The sequence below is a fragment of the Crocuta crocuta genome, unplaced genomic scaffold (assembly GCF_008692635.1).
Source record: "Crocuta crocuta isolate KB4526 unplaced genomic scaffold, BGI_CrCroc_1.0 scaffold564, whole genome shotgun sequence".
NCBI lineage: Eukaryota > Metazoa > Chordata > Mammalia > Carnivora > Hyaenidae > Crocuta > Crocuta crocuta.
In genome coordinates, this window is record NW_027533010.1 from 3,511,841 (window position 1) to 3,521,193 (window position 9,353).

The 9,353-nt window shown below is 33.9% G+C and overlaps 1 pseudogene; it reads left to right on the forward strand.

Annotated features, from left to right (window-relative positions):
* The first annotated feature begins 2,085 nt into the window (after window positions 1–2,085).
* LOC144216461 (U6 spliceosomal RNA) lies at window positions 2,086–2,185 on the forward strand (annotated as a pseudogene).
* Window positions 2,186–9,353: the final 7,168 nt, after the last annotated feature.

Here is a 9,353-nt window from a genome sequence, read left to right on the forward strand (position 1 = left end):
ATATTGAACTTGCAATTCCCTAACAAACTAAATGACCAATTAACAATTTATATAATAGGAAGTCATGAGATACAGCCTAAAGTTGATGGGCCAAGATATACAAGTTTAGATATTATTTAAATCTATAAAGATAGCTAACAGAACAACTTGTAAAACTGTCTGGCAGAAAATATTCAAGGAGAGTATATGTCGAACAGGTTAATTTCAATTTATCATATCCCATGCAAGTTATTAATAAAAGTTACATTTGATGGATAGAGATGCAAAGAGTTAAAAACAGGAATAATTTACTGTGGGAACTGAGACTAATGGTGAGGAGTAAAGAGAGACTTAAATAGATTTCTCTTTCTTAATATATTTTTTGCCTGCTAAAATGTTTGAATTGTATTAACATTTACTTGAATTGCTATTATCACTATGATAGCATGTTACAAAAGATGGTCACTATCAATTCCTTCCCTCCCTGTAATGCATGCCACTCCTCCACAAAGAGGTAGGATATACTCCTCTACCTCCCTGAATCTGTTAAGTTCTAGGTAATTTTACAGTAAACTTCTTTCCTGTAGACATCCTTGTTGCAAGCAAGTATTGCCATCACAAATATTTTTGCCACATTACTAATTAGCTCTTAATAACCAATTTTCTATTGTAAAGATACAATAACAAAAAATAAAAGGGGAACATCAAACAATGAAAAATTTAATGAATTTAACTATGAATCCCTTTCTTCATTAAGAGAGGTATCAATTTTCCTAATAACTTTTATGCATATTTATAACTGAGCTTTGTATTGCATTGTGAAAGCCTTCTATACTGTTGTTTATTCTTGCCATATTGTCACATGTCTGTTGACAGACATTCCAAAGTTCTATGAGAAACATGGAAGAAATGCTAATGCTGTAACATATTTGTAACTGAGCTTTGTTATTATTGTAACTGATATGTTATCATTTTCTGGTGTATTATAGTATACAATCTGGCTTTACACTTTCTTATTCTATATTTTCTATAAGGTCAATATATGTTACTGTTATCATCCAGTATTTTAAGACCAGCACATCTGCTTGTCACTATATAGACCAGGATGAGGGCTACTTAAGATTCTTATAATAAAAATGGGAACTCTGCCAATGGAGAACTGAAACCAAACTGTCAACCAGTTATTTTATCTTTTATGGCAAAATTGCCTTACAGCCAATTAGTTATTTGGCAAAAATATTTGTAGTGAAAATGCCTGCAGCAAATAGGTCTATGACAAAAATTCTTACAGCAAAAATACCAGATTTGATCTTTGTCTACTTAGGCCAATAGAACATAGTGGAAAGGACGTTGTGCTAATTCTAGGCCTAGCCTTTAAGAGAACTAGTAGTTTCTACTTCTAGTTTCTTGGATTCTTGAACCAAATGTAACAATCTGTCTAGTCTACTATGCAGAAAGAGTCCATAGGCCACATTAAGGCAGCAGACATGCTAGTGAAAATGCCACCCTGAATGTCCAGCCCAAATGAGCTTCCAGGTCACTCCAGCTCTATTTGCCAACTACAACTACATGAGAGACTCCAAGAAAAAAAAAAACACCCACTTGCATGCAGTCAACCCACAGAATCATGAGAAGTGAGAGTCAATTTTTGCTTTAAGTCACCAAGTTTTGGGTGGTTTATTATGCAGCAATATATAGTAAAGCTAGACATAATAGTGATACCTATCATAATTTTATGTTATTGAGGTACAAAGATGGCAAACTAAACTCATATGTATAATATCTACTCTTTCTGTTTCTTGCTAAAATAGCCCACCAAAAAAATGATACTGAAGCTTAGTACTACTTTTGGATACTAGAAAGTAGTCCTATTTATATTTATGAAATGTTAGATGATTTAATGGGAAACAGTGCAAGTGAGAAAGATACTGATGTGGAAAACCTCCTAATAGCTACTTATACTCAAGGAGAAGTCTAAGAGAAGTTAGTGTAGTGTGAAGCTAAAAGCTAATTTGAAACCATTCTAAGTCTTTGACCAACTCCTTGCCCACAGTTTTGATGTGAACATTTGTGTTCCTCCCAAATGCAAATGTTAAAATCCTGGGCTTGCTTCAGCAGCACATATACTAAAATTGGAAAGATACAGAGAAGATTAGCATGGCCCCTGTACAAATGTTGAAATCTTAACTCCTAACATAATGATATTAGGAGATAGGGCCTTTGAGAAGTAAATAGGTCATGAGAGTAGAGCCCCCATGAATGGGATTAATGTTCTTATAAGGGAGACATAGAGGCACCCAGAGGTCTCAGTAAGTATGGCATGCAATTTTTGATCGCAGGGTTGTTAAGTTTGCGCCTCCACATTGAGCGTAGAGATTACATAAAAGTAAAATCTGTTAAAATAAAAAAATAGAAGAAGAAGAAGAAGAAAATACACAGACACAAGATCCATATCTCTCCCTCATTCCCTCCCATCCTCTCTGCTTTCTACCATATGAGGGATACAACAGAAAGACAGAAATCTGCAAAACAGGAAGAATGACCTCACCAGACAGTGGATCTGCTGGCGTCTTGATTTTGGACTTCCCACCCTCCAGAACTGTGAGACTAAATTTCTGCTGTTTAAGCCGTTAAGTCTATGGTATTCTGTTATAACAGCCAAAGCACTGCCATAGTTAAAATGTACTAAATTTTTTTTGTTGTTTAAGATAAAATTATAGATACAGTTTTGTTCTTAACATTAATAAAAGAAAAAAACATTTAAGACTTTAAATATTCAAAGTAAACCATAAGAATACACCTAGGATCCATAAATTTTAAGACATTCAAAGAAATGAAAAGAATAAATAACAATCAGTACAGCAAAATATAGGAAAACAAGCATGAAAACATAAACATAAAAGTAACTTGATAAAAACTAATGTCAAATATAGTAGTAAGCACTCCAAATACGAATGAGTTAATTTTCCTATTAAAGAATAGATGGAATAGTATATAATCAGTGAAATGGATATTATACAGGGCAACCAGGGTGGCTCAATAGGTTAAACATCCCACTCTTGGTTTTGGTTCAGGTCATGATCTCACAGTACCTCTCCTGCTCATGCTCTCTTTCTCTCCCTTTCTAAATAAATAAATATTTAAAAAAAAAAAGGAATGGATACTACAGATATTATAGAGCTATATTTAAAAATATGGAAAGGTCAGGGGTATCTGGGTGACTCTGTTGGTTTAGCATCCAATTCTTGATTTTGGCTCAGATCATGATCTCATGGTTTGTGGGTTCAATCCCCACATCAGGCTCTGTGCTGAGATTCTCTCTCTCCATCTTTCTTCCCCTCTTCTGCTCATGCTCCCTTGCTCTCTTTCTCTCTCAAAATAAATAAATAAGGCTTAAAATAATTTTAAAAATATGGAAAGGTCAACCTGACATATTTTTGAGTGGAAAAAATCAGTTTACAAATAGGATACAGAATATAGTCCCACTTGACTAAAGTTAAGAACTGTGTGTGTACCCATATAAATTATCCAGAAAATATTTTTATATCTAGAGATGGAATTTTTATATTTTGTTTTTATATTTTATATTTTGTTTTCTACTCTATTTTTATTATTGATTTACTGTTTCATGGTAAATACATCTTTTTATAATAAAAATCAAGCTTTGAAAAATTTTTAAATGTTTCTTTATTTTTGAAAGAGAGAGGGGGAGTGGGAGGGCCAGAGAGAGAGGGAGACAGAGAATCCCAACCAGGCTGTGCACTTTCAGCACAGAGCCCAGTGAGGGGCTTGAACTCACAAACTGTGAGATGGTGACCTGAGCCAAAAGACACGTAACCCAGGTGGCACACGCTTTTTTTCATATTTTAAAGTAAATATAATTTTTAAAAGACTATTACAATGGATCAAAGAAAAAATTCAATAATGTGCTAGTTATAAAAGAAAATACAATAAAAAAATCAAAATTGATGAAAGTAAAGGAACAGGTCAAACTGTCCTAGACAAATTTAATTAAAAAGAAAATAGTCAATATTAATATTATGTAGAACTTAATATAAAACATTAAAAGAGTGGCAAGAAAGTAAACAATAAACAAAAGTAAATGAGAGGAATTAATATGAAAACAAACTAATTTATTAGAAGACAAAAAAGAAATGAGATTTAAAGAGGCAAAGTGATAAATAAAGCCCAACCATTTGGCAATTCTCTTCAGAGAGAGAAAACAAAAACATTTCTTAATGAACTGCATGGAAGCAGGACCCCGCCTGCCTTGGTAACAGTTGTGTCCTGATGCCTAGAAGAGTGCCTGGCGTACAGCCTCAACTCACTATTAGCCAGGAATGAGAATAAATTCTGGGTTGGAGATGATTTAGAGAGTAATAAAAAGCATAAAAATCAAGCAAATAACATTAAAAGACTGAAGAAAATAAAAATTACTAGAATCCACTTGGTATAAAGAAAAAGAAAATTAGAAAAACAAAGATAAAAAGATTTTTTAAACTATTAAAGAAACAGAAAAGATGCCAGGCCCTGTCAGTTTTATAGGCAAGTTCCATTAAAACATCAGGAGAAAAATTATCTAAGCTACTCCAGAACTTAGAAGAAGACATAGAGACGTTTCTATTTCATTTTATAAGTCTTATATAACCGTCACAAAAATAATGCACATCATTACTAATAGAAGACTCACGAATATAGATGCATAAATTCTAAACACTATATTAGCAAATTTATCCCATCAGTATATTAAAAGAAAAATGTACCATAACTAAGTAGATTTATTTCAAAATGCAAGAACAGTTTAACATTAGACATTCTATTAATGCAATATTAATAGGTTAAAGGAAAAACATATTAGTAAATGTCAAAATATGATTGATAAAATAAGCTAAAATTCTAAAAAAACACTAGGATACTGCTTTAACTCTATGAAAAAGGAATTAGAAATCAACAATAAAATTCACACTAAATCATAAAAAATTAAAGGTACCCCATTAGAAAGAGAGAGAAATAAAAAGATCTGTTCAAGTTTATTTTCTAGTTAAGACAATAAAAAAATGAAATGAAGTATGAATTACTGGAAAGAACATCATTTGAAATGTTTTTATCGTTACAGAAAAACAAGTAGCCTTGAACAATAGAGAATGTATTGTCCTACATGACAGAGAAGTCCAGGGGAGGTGGATATTTAAGAAAAGCAAATATTAACATCAGAATCAAGGAAGGTGGATATTTAAGAAAAGCAAATATTAACATCAGAATCAAGGAAGGTGGATATTTAAGAAAAGCAAATATTAACATCAGAATCAAGGAAGGTGGATATTTAAGAAAAGCAAATATTAACATCAGAATCAAGGAAGGTGATGTTAGATGAAGGAGATAATGAGATTGGTAGGTGGTGGGATAGCACCAAAACGGTTCAACCAGAGGAGGAAGGGAGAAATGCAAGTGGGAGGATTGGGGGAAAGGACCTTGTGGGTTCATTCTATGCCTTCACCTAATCACTGAACTCACCTCTGATTGCTAACACTCAAATAAATCTTGCCTTCTGTTGACCTACCTTGTAGCTTCTCAGTCCTGGAAGATGAAACAGCCAGTTTTTAAAGACCTGAGTTCAAATCATTACTGCTACTTACTAATGCTGTGACCTTGGGTAAATTAATTGACAGACTGATGTTTCAGTGTCTGCAGGTATAAGATTCCAGGGATATCAACCATTTATAACCCATATGGGCTGTTATAAAATATAAATGAAGTAACTAATACTTGGCATTTAGTTAAAACACACTCAGAATCATTTGCCAGACCCAATTGCAGGGCCTGTGATGCTAATTCTTTACAGGAAAAACTACCTGAATGAAAGATAAACGCAAATTTCCAGGTATCAGGTAAAGCAACTGGGGATATCCTGTTATGAGAGCTAGAATAAAAACAGTAGAGAAACACAGGAAAAGAGAAAGTCAACAGTGAAAGAGCCATTCAAATGAAAAAGGCTTTTGGGAGCAACAATCAATCGGAAACTCTGGATTAAGACACATGTAACATCTCCTATGGGTTGTAATATGTTAAACCCCTGAATCCTCACTTCAAGGAAATCTACATGCTCTTCATCAAGGCTTCTGGAGTTACACTGCAAGTGATTTAAAATGAAACAATTGACAGGTTGACCTCTGTGGTACCCTAGGTTTCTGGGGAGGTTAAAGGAAGTTCTCACAGTGTAAAGCCTTTATAATTATGTTTATGCTAGTTTTCATGAATACACATATATTTACATATTCATGAAAACTATATCCAGATGGGGATATGTTTTTGTACTTACTAATTTACAGATTCACCAAACTACTAGGAAGCTCCTTCTTCCATGTTTGAATCTTGTCCTTCTTTGATCTGTCAGTCTTTCCTTACAGCCTTCTCTAAGCCTCAGCCGGCTCTGGTCCTACTTCTCTCCATCTAAAGTTAACCAGGATCTTTTATAAGAAAGACTGAGCAGAGCCCTGTGGTCACTACTTCCAGGGCCCAAATCTAATGACCCTTTTGAGTAATCTGACCCTGTAGCAGCAAACCTCTGACAAGAATAAGAAAACAGAAATATGTCCACAACACAGAGCTAAAAAATGCAAATGGTATAGGAAATTATCAAAACAGTACGAGATAAAGTATTCTTTGGTGGCCAGGAAATCAGAGGCAAGAACTATAGGGGACATGATGGAAGAGGCAAAGTAACATCTACATATTAAAGAAAGAGTGAAGAAATGAATGAGTCTCTAATTCCACCCTGGGGGTTCTGGTGACAAACCACTCAGATTCTGACTTCATGGTACATGTCACCGCCAGCACCCCTCAGTGGAATTATAGCCTTGCATTACAGGGTAGCTTGTCTGTTATTATGCTCAGAAGAGTTTAGAAACTATGCCCAGTGTTGTTGAAATGAGAAGCGAAAGCAGCCAGGCATAGCTTGCAATCAAGTTCTTCCTGAAAATGTTCCAGGAGAGATTTGATGGGCTGAAGTGGCTGCCACATGGCCTTGTTGGGAGGCTATGTTCAAAGAAATTCATCTTCCATCAGGTTTCTTCTATTCTTCATTGGCCTCACAGATGTGATAGCCTCTAACTCCCTACCACTAAGCCACGGGCATTAATGACCAACCCCATAGTAATGGCAGAAACCCTAGAGGCAAACTAAACTAACACAGTTGGACCCAAAGTTCTTGTGAAATGCACGCCACAAAAGCCCACATGCTTTAAGAATTATGGAAAAAAGTAAGGTGGGTAATGGGAGAGCTGTAGGGAATGCAAGGAAATTAAGGCTAAAACTCATACACACCAAGTTTAAGAATCTTTTAGAAAGGTTTTCTAAGGGCATGGAAAGTTCCACAATCCCAGATGTTCTCTTGTCTGGAATCACCTAAGAATGAGAACAGCTATAATCATAGGTCTCTCTTTTTCACTTAATTTCAGTGAGCATTTATTGAGCAGTAAATGAGAGGACTCTCTAGACACTGTCCAGTAGAATGTGTAACCAAATAAATTTTTACTGTTTACAAGTGGAGAGGTATAAGACCATGGGCAATTCTTATCAAATTAAAACCTGAATTAGTGCATTATTTTTCTTTGTTCCTCTATCTGTCCCAAATTCTTAGCATAGTGTTTTAAACATAGTTATTTTCAAAGTGAAAGAACATTTAAATGAATTTTTATTTGTATAAATGGATGTATGTAAGGATGTTTCAAGTTTATCATAAAAGTCTTCAGAAGGATAGAACATTGATGGCTCATTTCATAATCAAAATTTTGAACAGGTGCATCCCCACATCGTCACCTGCAACAGACCTTTCTTATAGATCATGGCACTTATTTCATGGAATATATTGGAATTTTCAGAATACAGCCTTCCAAAGACAGAAAGAATCTGAGTTAAATTCTAGAATTGCTACCATTCTTACCCAACATTAAGCCCCTTATACAAGTCACATTGCAGTAATCCAAATTTGAATAGTTTGGATGGTGAAATTTCTCAACTTTCATGATGAGAACAGTTTCCTGCCTACACAAAGAATCCAGGTATGGGTTTTTATTTTCCCATCTAAAGTTGTCTGTGAATACCTGAGAAATGATTCAAGCAGAGATGCCATGATGCAAACTGCCCTGTTCTACATAAAATAGCTCACTACACCTTCTATGAAGCCTCTCAATCCAGTACTAAAATAATTTTTCTTCTTTTTTTATCACCTGTGCCTGTTTGACTTAATATAGTGATGAGTGTCAAAGAAGAAATGCATTAAGAGGGGTTGGATTAGGCAAAAAGGAAGCAATAACTTGGTATCACTGGGAAAACGTAAAGCAAGGCAATTCAAGACAACTAAACTGGTTTTCTTCAAATTTCTTTTATATACAATGGGACCATTCCAGAATAATTGTGACTACTTAAAAAAATTTTTTAAATAACTTTCTGTGACACCAGTTTTCAGTTATTAAATTATCATCTAAAAGCTCTTCAGTTACTTTTGTACTCATTAGCAACATTTTAAAAATCAGTAGAAGTTTGAATTCTTGATCCCACCTCCGCCTATTAGAGTCAGAAGCTTTACCTCCAGAGCGAAATATAAAACTCTGAAACCCAGCTATATATACCCTTCACTTATGATCCTTGGTGGCCTGATTACTATTTCATATTTTATGTTACATTTTAAATAGTATTTTTCGCATTGTATTCCATGATAGCTTTTATTAAAATGCAAGAAAGATCTTGATTTGCATTTAGCGATCACCTTAATCTCTTATAATAAAGATTTTGCAGGTTATTCAAATTCTCTAAGTAACTGATCATTTTACCTACAAATATAAGTTTGGCTTTTCTGTTCTAATAATTTTACCTCCTTCTGCTTCTTCTTGTCTTCAATGTATTGCCTAAGACATCTAACATTGTTTTAAAAACTAGAGATCCCTTACCAGCTATATGACTTGGGGAAAATTACTTTCCCTTTTATGTCTCAGTTTATCTGTAAAATTGGTATAATACTAGTATTAACCTAACAGGATTATTATAAATAAATCAAAAACTCTTAGAAGAATATGTTTACTTAGATAGCACTATAATTATTTTACCCACATCATAATGCATAATAGCAATTTGTAAATTATGATATAGTGTCTATAACAATAATTTTAATGGAAATATAATATTCAATTGAGTTGAAGAGTGCCCATTTTTACTTATTACCTATTTCTCCAAAGTATTTGAGATTTTCAGAGAATTAAATAGATGTAACATTCAAAATACGAGTTCTACAATGTTAATGTTTTTGCCTAATTGCCCTTTCAACTGACACAAAAATTGAGTTAAGAATAGATTTTAGGTCCTAAATTTATTGGATC